Source organism: Meles meles, chromosome 5 (genome assembly GCF_922984935.1).
Source record: "Meles meles chromosome 5, mMelMel3.1 paternal haplotype, whole genome shotgun sequence".
Classification (NCBI taxonomy): domain Eukaryota; kingdom Metazoa; phylum Chordata; class Mammalia; order Carnivora; family Mustelidae; genus Meles; species Meles meles.
Window position 1 is genome coordinate 123724191 of NC_060070.1, and position 27029 is coordinate 123751219.

General features: G+C 41.2%; 2 pseudogenes; one reads left to right on the forward strand and one right to left on the reverse strand.

Moving 5' to 3' along the window:
- The first annotated feature begins 18047 nt into the window (after positions 1-18047).
- On the forward strand, positions 18048-19602 carry LOC123942225 (annotated as a pseudogene).
- A 2136-nt stretch (positions 19603-21738) lies between these two features.
- LOC123942226 lies at positions 21739-26110 on the reverse strand (annotated as a pseudogene).
- Positions 26111-27029: the final 919 nt, after the last annotated feature.

The window sequence follows — 27029 nt, forward strand, 5'->3', positions numbered from 1 at the left end:
CGAGTGTGCAGCTTCAGAAGGGATGTACATGGAGTGGTAAGGGAGGAAGGGGACACCCGCCTAGCCAGCCAGATTAGCCAAATCAACCCTGGCGATCAATGGGGTGACAGATGTCACAGCCAGATCGCCCTCACATCCTTTAAGTCTCTTTTTATGAACATATAATGTATTATTTGTTTCAGGGGTACAGGCCTGTAATTCATCAGTCTTACACAATTCACATCACTCACCATAGCATACACCCTCCATGATGTCCATCATCCAGTCATCTTATCCCTCCCAGCCCCAACCACTCCACTCAGTTTTTTCCTGAGATTAAAAGTCTTTTATGGTTTGTCCCCCTCGATGGTTTCATCCCATTTCATTTTTTCCTCTCATCCCCCATGATCCCCTGCCTTATTTCTCAAAATCCACACATCACCGAGATAATACGATAATTGTCTTTCTCTGATTGACTTATATCTCTTAACATAATACCCCCCAGTTCCAGCCATGTCTTTGCAAATGGCAAGATTTCTTTTTTTTAATGGCTGCGTAATATTCGTGTGTGTGTGTGTGTGTGTGTGTGTGTGTGTGTGTGTGTGTGTGTGTAGATATATATGTAGATAGATATGGATGTAGATGATATAGATATAGATGATATAGATATGTCAATCACATCTTCTTTATCTGTTCATCTGTTGATGGACATCTAGCCCCTTACCATAGTTTGGTATTGTGGACATTGCTGCTATAAACATCAGGGTACACGTGCCCCTTTGGATGACTACATTTGAATCTTTGGGGTAAATACCCAGTAGTGCCATTGCTGGGTCATAAGGTAACTATTTTCAACTTTTCGAGGAACCTCCATATTCTTTTCCAGAGTGGCTACACCTGCTTGCTTTCCCACCAACAGTGCAGGAGGGTTCCCCTTTCTCTACGTCTTTGCCAACATCTGTCAATTCCTGAATTGTTTGGTTTAGCCATTTTTGACTGGTATGAAGTGGTATCTCATGGTGGTTTTGATTTGTATTTCCCTGATGCCAAGGGATGTTGAGCATTTCTTCGTGTGTTTGTTGGCCATTTGGATGTCTTCTTTGTACTTCCTTCACCTCCTTGGTTAGGTTTTTTGCAAGGTATCTTATGGTTTTTGGTGCTATTGTAAATGGAATCGATTCCTGAAATTCTCTTTCTACAATTACATTGTTAGTGTATAGGAAAGCTACTGATTTCTCTGCATCGATTTTGTATCCTGTCATATTACTGAATTGCTGTATGAGTTCTAGTAATTTGGGAGTAGAGTCTTTTGGTTTTCCATACAAAGTATCATGTCATCTGTGAAGAGAGAAAGTTTGACTTCTTCTTTGCAAATTTCAATACCTTTTCTTTCTTTTTGTTGTCTGATTGCCGAGGCTAGGACTTCTAATATTATGTTGAACAACAGTGGGGGTAGTGGGCATCCTTCTTGCGTTCCCGATCTTAAGGGAAAGGATCTCAGCTTTTCCCCATTGAGGATGATATTCTGTTGGGCTTTTCATAAATGGTTTTTATAAAATTGAGGGATGTTCCCTCTATCCCTACACTCTGAAGAGTTTCAATCAGGAAAGGATGCGGTATTTTGTCAAATGCATTTTCTGCACCAATTGAGAAAACCATATGGTTCTTCCCTCTCCTCTAATTAACGTGTTCTATTACATTGTTTTGCCAATGTTGAACCACTCTTGCCTCCCAGAGATAAATCCCACCTGGTCCTGATGGATAATCCTCTTAATGTACTGTTTTTAATGTACTCTTTTTAGGTACTGTTGGATCCTGTTAAGTAGGATCTTTTTGAGAATCTTGACATCCATATTCATCAGGGATGTGGGTCTGAAATTCTCCTTTTTGATGGGGTCTTTGCCTGGTTTGGGGATCAAGGCAATGCTGGGCTCACAGAATGAGTCTGGAAGTTTTTCTTCTGTTTCTATGTTTTGAAGCAGCTTCAGGAGAACAGGTATTATTTCTTCTGTGAATGTTTGGTAGAATTCCACAGGGATGCATCATGTCCTGGACTCTTGTTTTTTGGGAGGCACTGTTTCAATCTTGTTACTGGTTATGGGTCTCTTCACATTGTCAATTTCTTCCTGTTTCTATCTTGGTAGTTCATAGGTTTCCAGGAAGGCATCCATTTCTTCCACATTGCTTAATTTATTTGCATGTGTTTGTTGATGATAATCTCTAATAATTGTTTCTATTTCCTTGGTGTTCATTGTGATCTCTCCCCTGTCATTCACAATTTTATTCATTTGGGTCCTTTCTCTTTTCTTTTGGATAAGTCTGGCAGTGGTTTATTGATCTTATTAATTCTTTCAAAGAATCAGCTTCTAGTTTTGTTGATCTGCTCTTGGCATTTCTGGTTTCTAATTCATTGATCTCTTCTCTAATCTTAATTATTTCTCTTCTCATGTCTGGCTTAGGCTTCATTTGTTGTTTTTTCTTTAGTTCCTTAAGGTGTAAAGTTAGGTGGTGAATTTGGGATTTTTGTGTTTTTCTGAGGCTTTGTTGGCTATGTATTTCCCCCTTAAGACTGCCTTTGCCATATTCCATACGTTTATAATGATGTGTTTTCGTTCTTATTGGTTTACATGAATTGTTTAAATTCTTCTTTGATTTCCTGGTTGACCCAAACATCCTTAAGCAGGATGATCTTTAGCTTCCAAATGTTTGAATTTTTTCCAAACTTTTTCTTGTGGCTGACTTCCAGTTTCAAAGAAAGCATTGTGGTCTGAGAATATGCAGGAAATCTTCTCAGTCTTTTGGTATGGGTTGAGACCTGATTTGTGACCCAGTATGTGGTCTATTCTGGAGAAAGTTCCATGTGTGCTTGCGATGAATGAGTATTCTGTTGTTTCAGGAGAATGTTCTGTATATATCTATGAGGTTCATCTGGTGCATTGTGTCATTCAAGGCTCTTTTTTCTTCTTTGCTTTTCTGCCTTGATGATCTGTCGATTGCTGAGAGTCAAGTGTTGAGGTCACCTACTATTAAGTTGTTATTATCAATTTTTTTTTTTTTAATTTTAGGGTAACATTTGGCTTATGTAGTTGGATGCTCCCATGCTGGGGGCATACATATTTACAATAGTTATATCCTCTTGTTGGATGGATGCTTTAAGAATGATATAGTATCGGGGGGAGTCAAGATGGCGGGGAAGTAGGAGGAGGCACCATTTCAACCTGTACCCTAAAGTGAGCTGATTACCTACCAAAGAACTCCGACCACCCATGAAATCAGCCTGAGATCAGAATTATACACGTCTGGATCTCTACAGGAGCAGAAGACGCCAGTGGCAGGTAAAGCAGACTGGGAATGTCCGACTGATATCGGAAGATAAACAAAAGGGGGAGGGAGCCACCAGAGGTGACCGATTGGAAAGTAACACCCCAACACGAGAGTGCTCTGCGTCTGGGGACCAGCATTAACTTGGAGCCTGGTTGAAAGCACTCAAAAAACAAACAGCAAAGAATTGCGGGGGGTAATAGTGGGAACCTGGGCAGTTAGAGTCAGGGACCTAAGTCCCCGGACCCAGGACAGCCTCCCCTGGCGCGGAGCCAGAGAGAGTGCGGCGGAGAAATCAGGTCTCCGTCCCTGAGCGGCCAGTGCACCTGAACGCCAGCGCGCCCGAGAACGAGTGGGGTCTGGCTCCCGTGAGGGGCTGGGAGCCTGGCCAGACGGCAATCCTGAAACGCGCGTGTCCCACACCCTCCCTTGGGATAGGTGCTCATAGGCGCTAGCCTGGAGCTCTGGCAGCCAGAAAAAACAGACATTCCCAGCCCGGGACAGTGGGAAAATCTCAGTGTGCCATCTCTGCTCCCAACCTCTCTGGCAATCTGGAGCTGCCTAAACAGCCACCACTGCCCTGGTTTTGGGTACAACGAGGAGCTCCTGCATCCCCAGGGACAGTGACTCAGAACCGACTCTGCCAGCAGCTTTTGCAAAACAGTCTGAGGCTTCTCTCTGAGAGGGAGGTTGGGGAGCTGTTTGCTCTCCTCTAAACCTCCAAAAACCATCAAAAGCTGTCAAGGCGAGAGAAAGCAGATGAAAGAACATAAAAACCCCCAGAGAACAAAAGGCTGAAAAAAACAGTTTCCTGAAAAAAAAAAGAGCTCACCCCCTTGAGGGGAGCGGGAGGACCTAACTCAAGGGACGTCATTGTCTGAAAACCCACGTGGCAGGCCCCTCCCCCAGAAAACCAACCAGGAAGGAAGGAAAAAAAAAAAAGACTACAAGAGAACAACCACCACTACTTCATAAATACAACTTTTATTTTTAACTCTTTACCAATATTCTGGTTCTTTTTTTTTTATACATACAGATAATTTTTAACCTATTTACCATCACACCGAGATGTCCAGTACATCAAATTCTTTAATAACCTTCTAACCTGAACTTTTCGATACATACACCCGCGTTTTTCTTTTGCTTTTCTATTTTTTTAATTCTTTTTTAATTTTAACTTGCTTTAGTCTAGTTTATTCTTTTTTAATTTTTATTTTCTACTATACATATAGAGTTAAACGTCAAGGTAATCCCCTTTCCCCAATCAATGCTACCCCTGTAGGCAAACCAGTTTCTAATCCCCCTGTAACTTAGGAAAGTTTAGGAAGTTAGGAAACTTAGGAAAGTCCCTTAACAAAAACATCAAGATACCTTCAGGAAGTATCAAAATAACCTTCCTCACCCACACTGAGAATCTATGACCACTCTCCCAATTTTTCCTTCTGTCAGTGTTTCTGTGAATTTGTGTTTGTCCTGATAATATATAAATCTTATACTTGGGGTTCTTTCTGATGAGGTTCTTCCCTTTTTTTTTTTTTTTTTTTTTTTGCTTATATATACATATTTTTTTCTCTTGTCATATACTTTTATCACTCTTTTTGTTTGTCTGTTTTTGTTTGTATACTTCACAAATCTTACCTTGTGGCCCATTTGGGCTGAGCCTTCTCTTTTATCTTCCCTTTTATTCCTATCTCTCTCTCTCTCTTTTTTTTTTTTCCTTTTTTCTTTCCCCATTTTTTTCTTTCTTCTTCTCTATTTCTTTTTCTTTTCTTTTTTCTCTCATTTGGGTGGGGAATCCTGATTGCACAGAAGCGTTCCAGGGTGCACATTGACTGCACCACAATCAATAAGTCCAGCTGCATCTGTTCAGTCATCTCTTTCCAAAATGACTAGGAGGAGGAATACCCAACAGAAGAAAAATACAGAGGATGGGCCTTCTGCAACAGAGCTAATGGCTATCGACATAGACAATATGTCAGAAAAGGAATTCAGACTAACAATTATCCAGGCAATAGCTAGGTTGGAGAAAGGCATGGATGACCAAACAGAATTGATTAGGGCAGAACTGAAAGCCACCAGGGATGATGTTCAAAATGCTCTCAATGAGTTCCAATCTAATCTAAATTCTCTAAAAGCTAGGGTAACTGAGACAAAAGATAGAATTAGTGATCTGGAGGACAAACAGATAGAGAGGAAGGATCAGGAGGAAGCCTGGAACAAACAGCTCAGAAACCATGAAAACAAAATCAGGGAAATAAATGATGCCATGAAACGTTCCAACGTCAGAATTATTGGAATCCCTGAAGGGGAGGAAAAAGAAAGAATCTAGAAGATATACTGGAAGAAGTTGTCTATGAAAATTTTCCCAATCTCACGAATGGAAACAACGTTCATGTACTAGAGGCAGAAAGATTTCCTCCCAAGATTTTAGATTCTCGAAAGTCCTCACGACACCTTATAGTTAGAATGAGGAATTATGTTTCAAGAGAGACCCTCTTAAAAGCAGCTAGGACAAAGAAGCTTCTTACATACAGAGGAAAGCCCATTAGAATAAAGTCAGACCTTTCCACAGAGACCTGGCAAGCCAGGAAGGGCTGGCAAAATATATTCAGAGTACTAAATGAGAAGAACATGCAACCAAGAATACTCTATCCAGCAAGACTGACATTTAAAATGGATGGAGAGATAAAGAGTTTCCAAGACCGGCAAGGCTTAAAAGACTATGCAACCACCAAGCCGACACTGCAGGAAATATTAAGGGGGGTCCTATAAAAGAGAAAAAATCCTAAGAATATCATTGAACAGAAATATAGAAACAATCTACAGACAGAAAGACTTCAAAGGCAACACGATGTCAATAAAAACCTATCTCTCAATAATCACTCTCAATGTGAATGGCCTAAATGCGCCCATAAAATGACACAGGGTTGCAGATTGGATAAAACGACAGGACCCATCCATCTGTTGTCTACAAGAGACCCATTTTGAACCTAAGGATACACTCAGACTGAAAGTGAAGGGATGGAGAAATATCTTTCATGCCAATGGGCCTCAAAAGAAGGCCGGGGTAGTGATTCTCACATCAGATAAATTAGAGTTTAAACTAAAGACTGTAGTCAGAGATACAGAAGGACACTACATAATTCTTTTTTTTTTAAGATTTTATTTATTTATTTATTTATTTGACAGAGAGAAATCACAACAAGGCAGAGAGGCAGGCAGAGAGAGAGAGAGAGGGAAGCAGGCTCCCCGCTGAGCAGAGAGCCCGATGCGGGACTCAATCCCAGGACCCTGAGATCATGACCCGAGCCAAAGGCAGTGGCTCAACCCACTGAGCCACCCAGGCGCCCTGACACTACATAATTCTTAAAGGGACTATCCACCAAGATGATCTAACAATTGTGAATATCTATGCCCCAATATGGGAGCACCCAATTACATAAGAAAACTATTAATCAAGATAAAGAGTCATATTGATATGAATACAATAATAGTAGGAGATCTTAATACACCTCTCTCAGAAATAGACAGATCATCAAAGCAGAAAATTAATAAAGAAATAAGAGCATTGAATGAAACATTGGACCAGATGGACCTCATAGACATATACAGAACATTCCACCCTAAAACAACAGAATACTCATTCTTCTCAAGTGCACATGGAACCTTCTCCAGAAGAGACCACATACTGGGTCACAAAGCAGGACTCAACCGGTACCAAAAGACTGACATTATTCCCTGCATATTCTCAGATCACAATGCTTTGAAACTGGAGCTCAATCACAAGGAAAAGTTCAGAAGGAACTCAAACACCTGGAAGCTAAAGACCACCTTGCTGAAGAATGCTTGGATCAACCAGGAGATCAAAGATGAACTTAAACAATTCATGGAAACCAATGAGAATGAAGACACTTTGGTCCAAAACCTATGGGATACAGCAAAGGCGGTTCTAAGGGGGAAATACATAGCCATCCAAGCCTCCCTCAAAAACATTGAAAAATCCAGAATACACCAGCTGTCTCTACACCTTAAAGAACTGGAGAAGCAACAACAAATCAAATCAACTCCACATGCAAGAAGGGAAATAATCAAGATTAGAGCAGAGATCAATGAGGTAGAAACGAGAGATACAGTAGAACGTATCAATGAAATTAGAAGCTGGTTTTTTGAAAGAATCAATAAGATCGATAAACCATTGGCCACACTAATCCAAAAGAAAAGAGAGAAAGCCCAAATTAATAAAATTAGGAATGAAAAGGGAGAGATCACAACTAACACCAAGGAAATAGAAACAATCATCAGAAATTATTACCAATAGTCATATGTCAATAAGCTAAGCAACCTAGATGAAATGGATGCATTCCTGGAAAGCTACAAACTCCCAAAATTGAACCAGGAAGAAATTGACAACCTGAATAGACCGATATCTAGTAATGAGATTGAAGCAGTGATCAAAAACCTCCCAAAAAACAAGAGCCCAGGACCTGACGGATTCCCTGGGGAATTCTACCAAACTTTCAAAGAAGAAATAATCCCAATTCTCCTGAAGCTGTTCCAAAAAATTGAAGCAGAAGGAAAACTTCCAGACTCTTTTTATGAAGCCAGCATTACCCTGATCCCCAAACCAGGAAAAGACCCTACCAAAAAGGAGAATTTCAGACCAATATCACTGATGAATATGGATGCAAAGATTCTCAACAAGATCCTAGCAAACAGGATCCAGCAGCACATTAAAAAGATTATCCACCATGACCGGGTGGGATTCATCCCTGGGTTGCAAGGTTGGTTCAACATTCGCAAATCAATGTGATAGAACAAATCAATAAGAGAAGAGAGAAGAACCACATGGTCCTCTCTACTGATGCAGAAAAAGCATTTGACAAAATCCAGCATCCGTTCCTGATGAAAACGCTTCAAAGTATAGGGATAGAGGGAACATTCCTGAACTTCATAAAATCTATCTATGAAAGACCCATAGCAAATATCATCCTCAATGGGAAAAAGCTTGCAGCCTTCCCGTTGAGATCAGGAACACGACAAGGATGCCCACCCTCACCACTCTTGTTCAACATAGTATTAGAAGTTCTAGCAATGGCAATCAGACAACAAAGAGGAATAAAAGGTATCCAAATTGGCAAGGAAGAAGTCAAACTCTCTCTCTTCGCAGATGACATGATTCTTTATATGGAAAACCCCAAAGACTCCACTGCCAAACTACTAGAATTCATACAGCAATTCAGTAACATGGCAGGATACAAAGTCAATGTACAGAAATCAATGGCTTTCTTATACACTAACAATGAAAATACAGAAAGGGAAATTAGAGAATCGATTCCATTCACTATAGCACCAAGAACCATAAGATACCTGGGCATAAACCTAACCAAAGAGGTAAAGGACCTGTACTCGAGGAACTACAGAACATTCATGAAAGAAATTGAAGAAGACACAAAAAGATGGAAGACTGTTCCATGCTCTTGGATTGGAAGAATAAACATTGTTAAAATGTCTATACTGCCTAGAGCAATCTATACTTTTAATGCCATTCCGATCAAAATTCCACCGATATTTTTCAAAGAGCTGGAGCAAATCATCCTAAAATTTGCATGGAATCAGAAGAGACCCCGAATTGCTAAGGAAATGTTGAAAAACAAAAACAAAACTGGCAGCATCACCTTACCCGATTTCAAGCTTTACTACAAAGCTGTGATCACCAAGACAGCACGTTACTGGCATAAAAACAGACACATAGACCAGTGGAACAGAGTGGAGAGCCCAGATATGGACCCTCAACTCTATGGTCAAATAATCTTCGACAAAACAGGAAAAAATATTCAATGGAAAAAAGACAGTCTCTTCAATAAATGGTGCTGGGAAAACTGGACAGCGATATGTAGAAGAATGAAACTCGACCATTCTCTTACACCGTACACAAAGATAAACTCGAAATGGATAAAAGACCTCAACGTGAGACAGGAATCTATCCGAATCCTAGAGGAGAACATAGGCAGTAACCTCTTCGATATCAGCCACAGCAACTTCTTTCAAGATATGTCTCCAAAGGCCAAGGAAACAAAAGCAAAAATGAACTTTTGGGACTTCATCAAGATCAAAAACTTCTGCACAGCAAAGGAAACAGTCAACAAAACAAAAAGGCAACCCACGGAATGGGAGAAGATATTTGCAAATGACAGTACAGACAAAAGGTTGATATCCAGGATCTATAAAGAACTCCTCAAACTCAACACACACAAAACAGATAATCATATCAAAAAATGGGCAGAAGGGGCGCCTGGGTGGCTCAGTGGTCTAAGCCTCTGCCTTCGGCTCAGGTCATGATCTCAGGGTCCTGGGATCGAGCCCCACATCGGGCTCTCGGTTCAGTGAGGAGCCTGTTTCTCCCTCTCTCTCTGCCTGCCTCTCTGACTACTTGTGACTTCTCTCTCTGTGTCAAATAAATAAAAAATAAAAAAAAAAAAATGGGCAGAAGATATGAACAGACACTTCTCCAACGAAGTCATACAAATGGCTATCAGACACATGAAAAAATGTTCATCATCACTAGCCATCAGGGAGATTCAAATTAAAACAACATTGAGATACCACCTGACACCAGTTAGAATGCCCAAAATTAGCAAGACAGGAAACAACGTGTGTTGGAGAGGATGTGGAGAAAGGGGAACCCTCTTACACTGTTGGTGGGAATGCAAGTTAGTGCAGCCACTTTGGAGAATAGTGTGGAGATTCCTGAAGAAATTAAGAATAGAGCTTCCCTATGACCCTGCAATTGCACTGCTGGGTATTTACCCCAAAGATACAGATGGAGTGAAAAGAAAAGCCATCTGTACCCCAATGGTTATTGCAGCAATGGCTACGGTCGCCAAACTGTGGAAAGAACCAAGATGCCCTTCAACGGATGAATGGATGAGGAAGATGTGGTCCATATACACGATTGAGTATTATGCCTCCATCAGAAAGGATGAATACCCAACTTTTGTAGCAACATGGACGGGACTGGAAGAAATTATGCTGAGTGAAATAAGTCAAGCAGAGAGAGTCAAGTATCATATGGTCTCACTTATTTGTGGAGCATAACAAATAACATGGAGGACATGGGGAGATGGAGAGGAGAGGGAGTTGAGGGAAACTGGAAGGGGAGATGAACCATGAGAGACTATGGACTCTGAAAAACAACCAGAGGGTTTTGAAGGGGCGGCGGGGGGTGGGGGGGTGGGAGGTTGAGGAACCAGGTGGTGGGTAATAGGGAGGGCACGTACTGCATGGAGCACTGGGTGTGATGCCAAAACAATGAACACTGTTATGCTGTAAATAAACAAATTAAAAAATAATAATAAAATAAAATAAAAAGAATGATATAGTATCCTTCTGTATCTCTAACTACAGTCCTTAGCTTAAAATCTAATTTGTCTGACATGAGAATTGCTACCTCACCTTTCTTTTGAGGTCCAATGGCATGAAAAATGGTTCTCAATCCCTTCATTTTCAGTCAACATGTAGCTTTAAGTTCAACATGAGTCTCTTATAGGAAGCATATGGATGGGTCCTTTTTATCCAATCTGCAACCCTGTGCCATTTTATGGGAGCATTTAGGACATTCGTGTTGAAAGTGATTGTTGAAAGATGGGATTTTATTGTCATCACGCTGCCTGTCCTTGTTTCTGTAGATTGTCTCTGTATATTTCTGTTCTATATCACTCTTGGGAACTTTCTCCTTTTATCGAATTGCCCTTAATATTTCCTGCAGGGCTGGCTTAGTGGTCACATACTCTGCCAGTTTCTGCCTGTCCTGGAAGCTCTTTGTCTCTCCATATGTTCTGAATGATACCCATGCTGGATAAAGTATTCCTGGCTGCATTTTTGTGCCACCAAGACCATGAGTGATCCCACTCTGGGTGGGTGAGGGTGGCAGCTGCGGAAGCTGCCCGCTCGAAGGTCAGCCCCCCAGATCCACAGGCACAGGTCTTCACAAGTGCCTGCCCTGGTCCAGCAATTTCCCCATAAGCTCCTGGATTCTGTTCAAGTGCTGTTATATTGGGCACTTCCTGTCCCACCACCAACCCTCTGCAAACTATCACTGGTCCCCAGGTGCAGGATCTTTTTGCACTCGGATATTGTTTTACTTTCCAGTGGGTAGCTTCTGGTGGGCCCCTCCCCCTTCTGTTTATCCTCTGGTATTGGTCTGCACAATCACAACTCCATCCTTTGTACCTCTCGACTGAAGATCCTCTGTCCCCATAGAGATCCAGACATGTAATCTTACATCTCAGGCTGATTTCATGGGTGTTCAGACAACTTGGTAGATATCCAGCTAAATTCAGGGCATCAGTTGAAATGGAGTCCCCTACTCCTCTGCCATTTTGCCCCCATCTATCAGTTGATGGCATTTTGACAGGGATTGCATTAAATGTGTAGATCGCTCTAAGCAGCATAGACATATTAACAATATTTGTTCTTCCAATCCATGAGCATGGAATGTCTTTTCATTTTTTTGTGTCTTCCTCAATTTTTTAAGTCGTTTTCTAACTTTCATTTTTCACATTTACATTTTATCAATATATTCTGCCTTTTTGGCTTCCATTCATTGTATTTATTTTATCTCTGTGTCTATATAAGTTTTGCTTTCTTTACAATTTTGGTATTTAGTGTCTTCTAACAAATAGACTAAAATACACCCAGGACAAGTGGATCATCCTGTTTTGTCCATCTGGGAAATTATATTGTCTCTTCTTCCTCTCTTTTTTTTTCTTTCTTTCTTCTTTTCTTTTTGGTTTTCACCTCTTTGGATTTGTCTGGTGTGTATTTCACATAGATCATGGTTGATGTTTTTTATTTATTTCACTTATTCATCCATTCTTCTCTGAACAAAATGACTAAAAGGGGGAATTCACAACAAAAGAAAGAACCAGAGTTAATGCTGTCATGGATCTAATCAATATGGATATAAGTAAAGTGTTGGAGATGGAATTCAGGATAATAAGTATAAAGTTACTAGCTGGGCCTGAAAAAAAAAATAAAAGACACTAGACAGTCTCTTAGTGCTGAAATGAAATCCAATCAGGTCTAAATTTAAAATGCTTTAACTAAGATGCAGTCTAAACTGGATGTTTGAACAGCTAGGGTAAATAAGCCAGAAAAGAGAGTAAGTGACATAGAAGACAAGTTGATGGAAAGGAAAGAAGTTGAGGAAAAGAGAGAACAACAACTAAAGGACTTTGAGAAATGGGGAGACTTTGAGAAATCAGCAATGCCATACAATGAAACAATATTAGAATTTTGGGGGTCCCTGAGAGAGAAGAAAGAGAAAGAAAGGGCCAGAAGTTATATTTAAGCAAATCATAGCTGAGAACTTTCCTAATCTGGGGAAGGAAATGGGTATTCAAGTCCAAGAGGTAGAGAGGACCCTTCCAAAATCAATAAGAATAGATCCACACCCCGATATGTAATAGTGAAGCTTACAAATTTCAGAGATGAAAGCAAAATCCTGAAAGGAGCTCAAGACAAAAGGTTCTTAACCTACAATGGTAGAAACATTAGGCTGGCAACAAACCTGTCTTAATGCAATGGAATACACATTCTTCTCAAATGCACATGGAACATTCTCCAAACAGATCACATCCTGGGTCACAAATCAAGTCTCAAACAATACCAAAAGACTGGGAGAATTCCCTGCATATTTTCAGACAACAATGTTTTGATCTTGAGTTCAATCACAAGAAGAAATTTGGAAGAAATCAAACACTTGGAGATTAAGGAGCATCCTACTAAAGAATGAAGGGTCAAGGAGGAAATTAAAGAACTTGAAAAATTCATGAAAACTAATGAGAATGAAAGAGAAAGAACAGCAAATATAGCTTAAACCAAGCTATATTTGCAGGAGAAGAGAAACAGAAAAAGAAAAATTTAAACAGACTGGAGCAGAAATCAGTGAAATAGAAACCAGACAAATAGTAGAACAGATCAATGAAAGTAGAAGCTGGTTCACTGAAAGAATTATTAAGATTGATAATCTCCCAGCCAGACTTTAAAAAAAGAAAAAAAGGGGGAAAAAAGGACGTGTAGGCACCTGGGTGGCTTAGTCAGTTAAGCAACTGCCTTCAGCGCAGGTCATGATCCCAGGGTCTTGGGATTGAGTTCCACATCGGGCTCCCTGCTTTGCAGGGAGTCTGCTTCTTCCTCTCCCCTCCCCCCACTTGTTCTTGCTCTCTTTCACTCAGGCTCTCTCTCTCTCAGAAATGAATAAATAAAGCCCAAAAATTTTGTTTAAAAGAAAAGATAAAGGACTCAAATTAAGAAAACCATGAGAAAGAGGAGAGATCAAAACCAACACTGAGAAAATTCACAAATCAATGTGGTAGATCACATAAATGAAAGAAAAGACGAGAACCATATGATCCTTTCAATTGATACAGAAAAAGTATTTGACAAAATACAGCATTCCTTCTTCATTAAAACTCTTCAAAGTGTAGGGATAGAGGGAACATACATCAGTATCATAAAAGGCATCTATGAAAAGTGCACAGCAAATATCATTCTCAACGGGAGGAAACTGAGAGCTTTTCCCTTAAGGTCGGGAACATGACAGGGATGCCCAGTCTCACTACTATTGTTCAACATAGGGCTAGAATTCCTAGCCTCAGCAATCAGACAACAAAAATAAATAAAAAGCATTCACATTGGCAAAGAAGAAGTCAAACTTTCTCTCTTCCCAGATGGCATGGTACTTTATGTGGAAAACCCAAAAAACTCCATCCCAAAATTGCTAGAACTCATACAGCAATTCAGCAACATGACAGGATACAAAATCAATGCACAGAAATCACTTGCATTTCTATACATTAATAGTGTGACTGAAGAAAGAGAACCACACACCATACACAAAGATAAACTCAAAATGGATGAAAGACCCAAATGTGAGACAGGAATCCATGGAAATCTCTGAGGACAAAGGCAGTAACCACTTCAACCTTGGCCAGAGCAAAGTCTGCAAGACATGTCTGTAAAGGCAAGAGAAACAAAAGCAAAAGTGAACTATTGGGACTTAAGGTAAAAAGTTTCTGCACAGCAAAGGAAACAGTCAACAAAACCAAAGGCCAACCCACAGAATGGGAAAAGATATTTGCAAATGGCATATCAGAGAAAGGGCTGGTATCCAAGATCTATAAAGAACTTCTCGAACTCAAGACCAAAAAAACAAGTAATCTAGTCAAGAAATGGGAAGAAGACATAAACAAAAACTTCTCCAAAGAAGACATACAAATGGCCAGCATACACATGAAAGAATGCTCTACATCACTTGACATCAGGGAAATAGAAATCAAAACCACAATGAGATACCACCTTACACTAATTAGAATGGCAAAAAGCAGCAAGACAGGAAACAACAGGATGTGGAGAAAGGGGAACCCTCTTACAGTATTGATAGGAATGTAAACTGGTACAGCCACTCTGGAAAACAGTATGGAGGTTCCTCAAGAATTTGAAAATAGAGCTACCCTACCACCCAGCCATTACACTACTGGGTATTTACCCCCAAGATATTTATGTAGGGAAAAGAAGAAGAACATGAACCCCCGTGTTCATAGCAGCCTTATCCACAATAGCAAAACTTTGCATGGAGCTGAGAAGTCCATCAGCAGATAAATGGATAAAGAAGATGTAGTTCATATATACAATGAAGTATTACTCAGCCATCAGAAAGGATGAATACCTACCATTGACATCAGTGTGGATGGAACCAGAGGGTATTACACTGAGCAAAATAAGTCAGTCAGAGACAGACAATTATTATATGGATTCACTCGAAGAGAGGGAAGAAATCAGAGAGGGACACAAACCATGAGAGACTCTGGACTCTGGGACACAAACTGAAGTTTGTGGAAGGGGAGGTTGGTGGGGGTATGGGGTTACTGGATGATGGGCATTAAGGAGGATACATGATGTGATGAGCACTGGGTGTATATGCAACTGATGAATCATTGAACACTGCATCGGAAACTAATGATGTACTATACTTTGGCTAATTGAATTTAAATTTTAACAAAATGCTTTCCCTGTGTTCAAAGATTTTTTACCATTGTTTTGTCAATTTCATTATTTTATGTTTTTTATTATATGGAGGGGAATATTTTTGTTTTTTATGTTTCCACTTTTTATAGATATTTATATATTTATATATATTTCCCATTTTTTTTATTCTCTTGGACTGCTTTGTTGAATCACTAGATGTTTAGTATCATGTTGTTTAGACTCTATGTGTTTGTGTTTTCCAGTTTTTTTCTTGCGGTTGATTTCTAGTTACATACCTTTGGGGTCAAAAAAAGTTGCATGGCATGCTTTCAATCTTTTTAAATTTATTGAGGCTTGTTTTATGCCCTAACATGTGATATACTCTAGATGTTCCATATACACTTGAAGAGAATGTGTATTCTGTTGTTTTGGGATGGAATGGTCTGTATACATCTGTGTTGTCCATATGGTCTCATTTTGCATTCAAAGACATGATTTCCTATTGATTTTCTGCCTTGATGATCTATCCATTGATGTACTTTGGGGTTAAAGCCTCCTACTCTTGTTGTGCCATATCATCTTGTCTCCTTATGTCCATTAATATTTGCTTTCTGTTTTTAGGTGCTTCAGTGTTGGGTGCATAGATATTTAGACTTGTTATATCTCTTGTTGCATTTACTCTTTTGCATTATGTAATGTCTTTCTCTATCTCTTGTTACAGTCCTTGCTTTAAATTCCATTTTTTCTGATATAAGCATTTCTTCTCTGGGTTGTTTTCATTTTGTTTTGATTTTTGTTTGTTTATTATTTTTTTGCTTCCAAACGCATGCATCTATGTTTTCCATACCTTAGCTTTTACTCTGCACGTATCTCTACTTCTGAGATGATCTCTTCTGGGCACCATATACATAGGTCTTCCTTATTTATCCATTCTCTAGCTTGTCCTGCGATTGGAACATTTAGGCCCCTTACATTTAATGTAATTATTGACACATATGTCCTTACTGAAATTTTGTTACTCGTTGTCTGGTTGTTTATAGTTCTCTGTTCCTGTCTCCTTATCTTCCTCTCTTTCTTTGTGATTGATGAGTTTCTGTAGTGTTGTTTGGCTTTCTCTTTTTTTAATTTTGTGTATCCACTACAGGTTTTAGGTTTGCAGTTACCCTGAAGTTCTTATATAATATCCTGCTTTATAGCAGTGTATATTAATTGGATAGTCACTTGAGTCTAAACACATTCTTTACACGTCCCTGGGTGGCTCAGTTAGTTAAGCGTCTATCTTCAGCTCAGGTGTTATCCCAGGATCCTGGGATTGAGCCCTACATCCAGACCCCTGCTCAGTGGCCTGCTTCTCTCTCTCCCTCTGCCTGCTGCTCCCACTTCTTGTGCTCTCTCTCTTTCTCTCTCCCTGTCAAATAAATAAATAAATTTGAAAAAAAAAAATAAACACATTCTTTTAAAAAAAAACTTCTCTTTCTTTTTCTTTATCTCTTCCATATTTTATGTACAAGCTATCATATTTACATATTTTTTGTATTTTACGTATTTTTACTCATAACTTACTTATGCAATTTCTGGCCACTTATTTTCCATTTCAAAGATTTTATTTACTTATTTGACAGACAGAGATCACAAGTAGGCAGAGAGGCAGGCAAAGAGAGAGGAAGAAGCAGACTCCCTGCGGAGCAGAGAGCCCGATGCGGGGCTCAATCCCAGAACCCTGGGACCATGACCCGAGCCAAAGGCAGAGGCTTTAACCCACTGAGCTACCCAGGCGTCCCTCACTTTCCATTTTAAAAAGTCAGTTTTGCATTTATTGTAAGGTTGGTTTGGTGGTAATAAACTCCTTTAGCTTTTGTTTCTCTAGGAAGATGTTGATCTCTCTTTCAAATCTGAACAAAAGTCTTGTCAAGTACATTCTTCTTGGTTGTACTTCTTTTTCCTTTCAGCACTTTGTATGTATCATGCCACTCATTCTGGCTTGCAGAGAGCTTCATTTATTTTGACACTGTTAAGATGAAGGGTTCACTGGGTTATCTTTTACTGCAGGGTAAAGTTTTTTGCTTGTCTGCTACCTGGAAAGATGTGGAATATGAAAGCATGTACACACACACACACACACACACACACACACACACAAACACACACACGCAATAGTATTCTTTTGGCCTTTCAGAATTTTCCTTCCTCCTCTAACCAGCATTACTCTAGCTGGTGGGCTGAGTTTTGCCCTGGCAGCCTGCTATGAGACGTCAAAGGGTACAGTGGAAATGTTCACCATCCTCTGAGCCCACACATCTGCCCCTCTGGTGAGCACAGCCCCTCCCAACAGATTGTCATCCCATAACCGAAGTATCAAAACAAAGGTGCCTCTGAGAATTCCTTAAGGAACCCCCAAGAGTTGAAGAATGCTGATGTCCACCCTGAAGTCAGCTGCACAGTGCATGTGACAGTGGGCACCTGTTCCAGCACCCTCTGCGTAGGCGATCCACTCTACTTCTAATGCCTGAGATTCCAAGGAAAGTGAGGAGGCATCACTCCCACCAAAGCCCTGAGCTATATAAAGGCAAGGGACTCACACATAAGGAAAAGACATTCCTATAGACACTTGGAGAAATTTTATTATACTCATTAATTAACAATGAGTAAATAAGAAATTAAAAGAAAAGCAAGCGCAGAGTAGGCTCCCCCAGAAGTGCCCCTGTGTAAGCAACCGGGGCATGTCCCCAGGTAGGTCCCCCTGCAGTTACCCTAGAAACGCGGCAAGTCTGGCGCAGATGTGGTTACAAACCGCAGAGTTCTATCTTTTTCCTAGCGAGCTGTGAGCCTGTCAGTGCCCTCTGACGTGACACCTTAGAAGTAGTTGAGGCCACCGCGGCTCAGCAGGAAACTCTGAAATTCAATGGCACCGGTTTGGGGGATGGCTAAGGTCAGGCGGTGCAGTCTCGGGGCTGTATACCTGTCCCAGCGTCACGGCCGTCACTGCAGTCGGATGCGGTGTCCCAGGACACCAGACAGGGCAAGAAGATTCAGCCTGCCAAGGAGCAGCCACCTGAATTCCCTCCACAGTAAAGCCCGGACCTTCCCCACAAGGGAACTGTGTCACCACCCCCGGGCGCAGCAGAGCCGGCGGGGACTCCGGACTCTCTAGAGACTTCGGACTCGCATTCGGACTTGGACAGTGAAACAGATTCAGATAGTTCAAGCGCCTCCTCAATCTCATCATCTTCCTCCACTGCTGTCAGGCGGAGAAGATGATTGACAGACAAACTGAGAGGAAAAATAAGAATTTTCCTCTTAAAACTGAAGATGAGTTACTCCTTAATGAACTACCTTCTCTTGAAAAACTCGCTATTATTCTCCCCTAATATACTGATTTAAAGCCCCTTGGGATGGTTTCAAGTATTATTGAGCAATTAGTAATAATTCCATCTATGATTAACCTACCTCCAGTTAATGGAACTGTAATTTTATTTTTTGAGACTGTAATTTTTAAAAGCAATCGACAGGCAGCAGGAAAGATATTTGAGATATTTGAACCTGTTGCACATCCATTTATGTGTCACGGTTTCATTCTTCAGAGCACATTGAGAGTAAAGCTATGAAAATACAGGACACTATGTATTTTGGTCCATCAGTGAAAGACTTCACTCAGTACATACTCACAGAAATGCCCAGAGTGTCTCAATCTCATTCCTCAGTCCCTGCGATGTCAGTGAATCATTTGCATAGAGCAAGTGTGACCTGGAAGAATATACTCACTCTCTCAGTCCCATGTAGGTCAGACCTATCCAAGGTCAAGGCTGAAATGGACAAATCCTGGTGGGAGGGATGTGAGTGCCAAGCTATGGGAAAAGGCCTGGAGAACTGGCAATTTGGCCTCTCACCTTGAAAGCATCAAGGGAGAGAGGCCTGGGGCAGAAAAAGCAAGGGAGACCCTGACCAACCTTGAGAGGCTGATTGGAATCAGCCTCTGTCAGAGTCTCTGCCTGAGAAACTTATCTGCAAGGGCTGGACTACAGGCTGAAACCATGAGGTCAGGATCCTGCTCTCTGCTGACCTTCACCAAATAATCAGACCCACTGTTCACCAGGTGCCATTTCACTCTGAACATTATGTACTTTATTTCAATAAATAATTTAATCCTCAGAGGAGAGTCTTTCCTCATTTTAAATTTGAGAGACAGAAGCTCAACAATAGGAGAGCACCTGTCAAGGGTCAATTTGTTGTGTGGCCAAATCCTACAGGAGCCAGGTCCACCCCAAGCTCAGCTGAGCTCTAAACAGAGGGCATCAGATTGGGAGCACCAGCTAGGAGTGCCCCAGAGACCAGACAGGCAGGAGGGGAGACAGAAATAGTAGAATTAGAAGTAGAAGTAGAACTTCTACTATTAAAAAGGGAAATTCTATTATAAAGCTTTGAACTTAACTCTCTTAACATGTTGCTTGAATTTCTTTTTATAATCTGTATAATGTCTGTATATATTTATTAGCTGCACATTGAAAATATATTCTGAAAGGAGTAGATGATCCAAAGAGTTCATTGTTCTGCTTGTGTTTCTCCAGTGTTCCCAGCACCATTTCTTTTTTTTTTTTGAGATTTTATTTATTTATTTGTCAGAGAGGGAGAGAGAGAGAGAGAGCGAGCACAGGCAGACAGAGTGGCAGGCAGAGGCAGAGGGAGAAGCAGGCTACCTGCTGAGCAAGGAGCCCGATGTGTGACTCGATCCCAGGACACTGGGATCATGACCTAAACCGAAGGCAGCTGCTTAACCAACTGAGCCACCCAGGCGTCCCCCCAGGACCATTTCTTGAAGGGACTATCCTTTTCATTGGGTGTTCTTGGCTTCCTTACCTATTATTGGTTGACCACATGTGTTGGGATTTAATTCTGGGCTCTCTATTCTGTTCTATTGGTGCATATGTTGCTTTTTGTGCCATTACCACATTGTATTCTGTTACTATGGCTTTGGGGTATGATTTGAAATGAGGAATGTGCTACCTCCAGCTTTGCTCTCCTTTTGCAGGATTGCTTTGGTTATTTGGAGTCAAATTTCAGAATGATTTCTTCTATTTCTATGAAATACACCTGTGGTATTTTGATTGAGATCACATTGACTCTGTAATGGCTTTGTGTAATACGGTCATGTCAACAGTATTAATTCTTCAAATCATGAACATGGGATGTGTTTCCATTTGTTTGTGTCTTCAACTTCTTTCCAGAAAGTCTTGTAGTTTTCATTGTCCAGGTCCTTCACTTCCCTGGTTTCTTACATTCCTATTTTGTTGTTTTTGATGCTGTTTTCATTTTCTGATGCTTCACCATTAGCGTACAAGGATGCCACTGATTTTTGTAAGTCAATTTGTAATATGTCACTTTATTGGATCATTGATTACTTTCAACAGATTTTTTTATTGACTCTTCAGATTTTTCTGTATGTAAGAGGATATTTGCAAAGAGTGACATTTTCACTTCTTCCTTCCTGATGTGGAAGGCTTTTATTTCTTTCTCTTGCCTAATTGCTCTAGCTAGGACTTCTGCTACTATATTGAGTAGAGATGGTGAGAGTGTCCTTCCTTGTTATGTTCCTGTTCTTAGAGGAAATGCTTTCAATTTCTCTTCATTGAGTAGGATGTTTGCTGTGTGTTTTCTGTAGGTGGCCTTTGTTATGTAGAGGTATGCTCCTTCTATACCCAATCTATTAAGAGTTTTTGTCATAAGAGAATGGTATATTTTGTCTAATTTCTTTGGGCAACTTTTGAGATGATCATGTGATTTTCATCTTTCATTTTCTTTATGTACTAAATTACACTTATTGATCTTTGTAGGTTCAACTACCCTTGCATCCCACAGATAAATCCCATTTAGCCATGGTGTCTAATTTGTTTAATGTGTGAACTCAGTTTGATAACGTTTTGCTGAGAATTTTTCCATCTGTATTCATTAAGGATACTGGTTTATTGCTTTTTTCTTGTGGTGGTATCCTTTTCCGGTTTGCTATCAAAATAATACTGCCTTTGTAGAATGAATTTGAAATTGTTGCCTCTTCCTTAACATTCTGGAAGAGTTTGAGGTGTATTGATATTAGTTTTCCACTGCATGTTCATTAGAATTCACTAGTGAAGCCATTTGACCACAAGGTTTTCTTTTGGGAGTTTTCTGATTGCTTACTCCATCTCTTGAGTTACAAGTTTTAAGTGTTAGGCCCCCCTTGAGCTTCACTGGACCCAGCCCTTGTGCAGAATTCAGGGGCCACCAGGACAAACCCCTAGCTTTTCCTCATTCTTTGGTTCCCTCATTCAGGTTAGAAAGAGGCTCTGTGGGCAGAGTGGAGTCTCTACTGGCCCAGGGGAAGGGATTAAAGGAACAGTGATGGGGCAGGGCCAAGAAGAGGGAGGCTGATAAGGCTCCTCACTGCAGATGCTGACTTTGGAATGAGTCCTCCACAGCAGGATCACACAGCAAACCATAGGGGTCACTCAGCATGTGGAATCATTCCAGGCCCAGTGTTTCCATGTGCAACAACTCCTCCAGCCCCAACCCCGCCCCCAGCCAGGTTGCTGACCCCTCAAAGCCAGGCACTCCAGCCAGAGCTGCCAAAATCTCCTTACAATAACCTGGGGAGGACTCTCCTGGGAGGATGATGTTGAGTCCTGAGCCATGGCAGGAACAGAGGGCCAAGTTCTGGTGGTTGAGGGCATGGGAGTCCTGGAGGCCACTAATTGGCCCCTTGTCCTCAAAAAATAAAGGTTCCTCAGAAAAGCTGGGGGATCCAACACCAGGCTAGTTGATGGGCTACCATGCTAAACCGTTCCTGCTGCTGAGACAGAGTGTGTGCACGCCGGGGGACAAACAACTCAGAGCAGCAGTCATCAAAGAGCACGCTGTGAGGAAACAGGTTTCCCAGGCTGAAGTCCTTCACTGGCTGATGGTAAAATTCTTGCTCATGTTCATTGAGCTGGGTGGATATAGTGTCTCACAGTGTGGTGGGCTGCCCAGGGTCTGCCCACCTGAAGTTTACTTTGGGCAGGCCTGAGAGGACATCGCTGGATGCAATAGAGGCTTTGTGGTAGGTGGCTGGGTGGGCAGAACCAAATTTGGGGGGCTGTATGTGTATGGAGGCAGCTTCTGGTCAGTGGACATTTTGCTGGTATCCAGGAGGACACCCTGAGTGATGCAGGACAAGGCGCGAGACATTGTTGTCACAAACTTTTTGGGCATCTGCTCTTGGGTGTCAACTGGGCCTTTGGGCAAGCTCAGGAGGCTGAGGGGCACATGGTGTTGGTGGGAAGAGATTCCAGGGGAAGAAGCTGGGTAAGGGGGTACCCAGCACAGGAGAGGAAGCAGAGGAGGAGGAATTGGAGGATGAGAGAGCCAGAGTGAAGGGTGGCCCAGAGAGGAGGCTTACAGTGCGAGGTGGCTATCAGAGCCTTGAACATGGGGATGGGGACTGCTCCAGGAAGCCTAGGGGTTGGGATTGCTCAGGGAAGACCACAGGATGGGTAGCTGAGCAGGGAGTAGAGTCCTGTCTCATCATAGCCCAAGCTTGGTCCAGGCACTGGTTCCCACTGATCCTGAGGTGGATCGTGCTTTGTCTTAATTTGGAGGTACTGATGCCCTCACAAAGGCTGGGGTAGGCTGTCTCCTCAGTGCCCTGGGTGTTGGGAAGTCCCAGGGGAAAGTGCAGGTTGGTGAGATCAGGTAGGGAGCTTCCTGTATTCATGGCTGGTGGAAGGGCAGGCACATTGGCAGGCTGGTCAGGGAGCCCTGACCTGGTCAGGGTGCTCTGATTAACATCAGATAAGTGTTAATTGCAGGGAGTTCACAAGATGAAGATCAGGAAGAACATAAGGACAGCTTCCAAGCATGGCATGGCTTCAACAAATCTTTGCCCTCTAACAAGTTCTCTTCAATAACAGGGACTTTGGAGTGCACTTTGCCATTCAGAAACCTCCATGGTGGCTGAGCAGGATGCTAGGAGGGGCGGGGCCTGGATAAGTGTCCTGAGGACTGGGGTTCCTCACACAGGTGTGAAGGCAGAGTACCTACTTGTCCTATTCAGTCAGATGGTAGTAGAAAGACCTGCCCCTTCTCAGCAGGGACATTGTCCCAGGGCACATCCTCCACCAGCTGGGCTCTGGGGGAAGAGACAAATAGGCAGGACCTCAGGGAGAGCTGTCTTTCTGGCAGGGATAGCGGTGGAGTGGGGACGCCATTTTTCTGGAATCTCACTGTAACTGTTCCAAGGCTCCTGGTGCCCAGGGCTCCACAATGAATACAGAGGCAAGTTGAGGGAGCTCTTGGAACTCAGCCAGGTCAGAGCTAATCTGGTTATCAGTGGGCAGAGAACGGCCATAAGGAGAGCTCCTTGTGTATGCCAGTCGCAATGTGGGGGCCTGTAGGCCCCATGTGTTCCTCAACCCCAGGCTTTCTGGTGTCTGTGCCTCCCCTACAAGCCTGTCTTCCTGCCTTCCTGCCCTTCAGCCTCCACCTGTGCCTCTCAGATGATTACACTGGTCTGTTCAGGTTTTCTACATCTTCCTAAGTCAGTCTTGGTCAGGTGTGTGTCTCTAGGAATGTACCCATTTCCTTTAGATATATAATTTGTTGGTGTGTAATTATTCATAGTCTCTCATGATTCTGCATATTCCTGTCCTATTCATTGTAATAACCCTCTTTTATTTCTTCTTTTTTTATTATATTATATTAGTCATCGTACAGTAATATGTCTCTTTTTTTCTTAGACAAGCTAACTTTTTGCCAGTTTGTGTTCATCATCTTCTAGAACCAGCTTTTAGTTTCATTGATCCTTTCTATTGTTTTTCTGGCCTCTATTTCATTTACTTCTGCTCTGATTTTTATTATTTCTTTCCTTTTGTTAACTTTGGTCTTAATTTGTTCCTCTTTTCCGAGTTCATTGAAGTGTAAAGGTAGATTGTTTATTTGAGATCTTTCCAATTTTCTTGTTGCTGTAAACTTCCTCTCTAAACTGCTTTTACCCACAAAATTTGATATATTGTATTTTCATTTTCACTTATTTGAGACCATTATTTATTCCCTTTTTGATTTCCTCTTTGACCTATTGATTGTGTTACAAACTCAGACAAGTTGAGCACCCAATGCCCAGTAAGCCAATGTCTGAGACATAGGTTTTGAGGTAAAGAAAGTTTCATTATCACAGGGAAAGAAAGTCCAGTGAGAAGGCTGGCTATCATTCCCAAGCCTGCATTGCTCTCTGGATGAAAAGGGACAGCCACTACTTGTTTGGGGAAGGAGGTGAATGTATGAGAGGAGGATAAGATGTTTCTGGAAACCTTGAGAGGGTGGGCCTTGAAACAATCTGGAGCTCTATATTCTTCCAGAAAATAAGGCACTCCAATCAGGACCTGGAATGATGAGGAATGTCAGATAATTTTGAGACAAATGTTTCTTTCCACTCCCCATTAGGTTTCTATAATCAGTGGGTAAACAGGGAGTAGGGGTAAAAAGCAAAGTAAATGATTGATCATGCATGAGGTTAAGAGATGCAAAAACGTCCTCAGTAGGGAATAAAACATGACATGCAGCTAAGGTAATAATGCAACTAATACAATACAGTTCTCCATATGCTTTCAATACTAGTCCAAGAACCAGGTGTCTGGCTTCAGTTGTTTAAAATTTTGTCATCTCTTTCCCACATATTTTTAGGTCTACTCAGTTTCCTCTTGTTCATTTTTACTTTCATACCAACGTGCTCAGAGAAGTTGGCTGATATGGTTTCAGTCTTCTTAATTTTGTTAAGATTTCTGTGTTCTATCAGGGGATCTATCCTGGAGAATGTTCAATGAACACGTGAGAAGAATCTGCATTCTTCTGCAGCTGGACAGAATGTTCTGTAAATGCCTGTCATTTTTTTCTTAAGTGTGGTTACATTCTGTTTCCTTTCTGATTCTGCATCTGGATGATCCATCCATTGTGGACTGTGGGGTATTAAGGTCTCTGCTATTACTGGATTATTGTCTATTTCTCCCTTAAGATCTATATTTGTTTAATGTATTTCAATACTCAGGTGTTAAGCACATGTATTTACAACTGTTATATCTTCTTTTTGGCTTGAAGTCCATCTAGTCTGATGTACATATGGCTACACATGCTTTCTTTTCAGTACCATTTTCTTGGGTTATCCACATCCATTCCTCCACTATAAACCTACATTTGTCCATTGTACAACAAAAAGACCCTTTTGAAAGCATCACAAACTGGGGTCTATGTTTTTAATTTATCAAGGCACCTTCTGTCATTTGATTGGTAAAGTCAATCCACTTACATTTAAGTGATTATTGATACGTAAGGACTTACGATTGTCATTTTATCTTTTCTTTTCTGGTTATTTTCTATCTTTATTATTTCTTCTTCTTTGTGTTTCTGTCTACTTTTATCATTTGCTGGTTTTCCATGATGATTCCCTAGTTTCCCCCTTTTTAAGGTTCTCTCTGCTCTAGATATTGTTTTGTCTTACAGTTTTGTATAAACTGTCTCATAGATTAAATGGTGCTTTTCCTGCTGTTGGCAACTTTTCTTCATTTGCCTACCTAGCTGTTCTCATTTTCCTCTTCCCCTTTTACATTTTTGCTGTCACAAACTCTTTTCCTAGTATAGGTTTGTTACCAACTATAGTAGCTCTAGTTATTCTTAATAACTTTAGCCATTATTGTTATCATTAAGTGTTTAATGCCCTATTCTAAAATAAGGTTACAGTTTCTCACTCTGTCTGCCAGCTTACTCAGAGTCTCCGTACCTTCATCTTTTCATTACAGTATTAAAGTTCCGCTCAATATGTCTTGGAGGCAGGACTAGTGATGGGGAATTCCCTCAAGTTTTCTTTGTCTGGGAAAGTCTTTATTTCTCTTTCATGTCTGAAAGATAAATACTGGATACAGATTTCTTGTCTGGCAATATTTATTTGTTAATGCTGTGAGTATGTCATTCCACTCTCTCCTGGCCTACAGAGTTTCTGCTGAGAAATCTGCTGATGATCTCTCCTATGGGGGCTCATTTTTGCGTTACTTTCTTTTATACTTTCAAGATTCCTTCTTTATTTTTGACATTTGATAGTGTCATCGGAAAGTATCTTGGAGATGATATTTTTGTATTGAGATAATAAGGTTATCTATTAACTTCCCAGACTTCTATGTCCAGTTCTTTCCCCAGAATTGGGACGTTCTCAGACAACACTTTTGTAATAACAGTTCTGCCCCTCTTCTCCTTCTCTTCTCCTTTTGGTATACCCACTATTCTTTTTTTTTTTTTTTTTTTTCAGCGTAACAGTATTCATTGTTTTTGCACCACACCCAGTGCTCCATGCAGTACGTGCCCTCCCTATTACCCACCACCTGGTTCCTCAACCTCCCACCCCCCGCCCCTTCAAAACCCTCTGGTGGTTTTTCAGAGTCCATAGTCTCTCATGGTTCATCTCCCCTTCCAGTTTCCCTCAACTCCCTTCTCCTCTTCATCTCCCCATGTCCTCCATGTTCTTTGTTATGCTCCACAAATAAGTGAGACCATATGATACTTGACTCTCTCTGCTTGACTTATTTCGCTCAGCATAATCTCTTCCAGTCCCGTCCATGTTGCTACAAAAGTTGGGTATTCATCCTTTCTGATGGAGGCATAATACTGCATCATGTATATGTACCACATCTTCCTTATCCATTCGTCCGTTG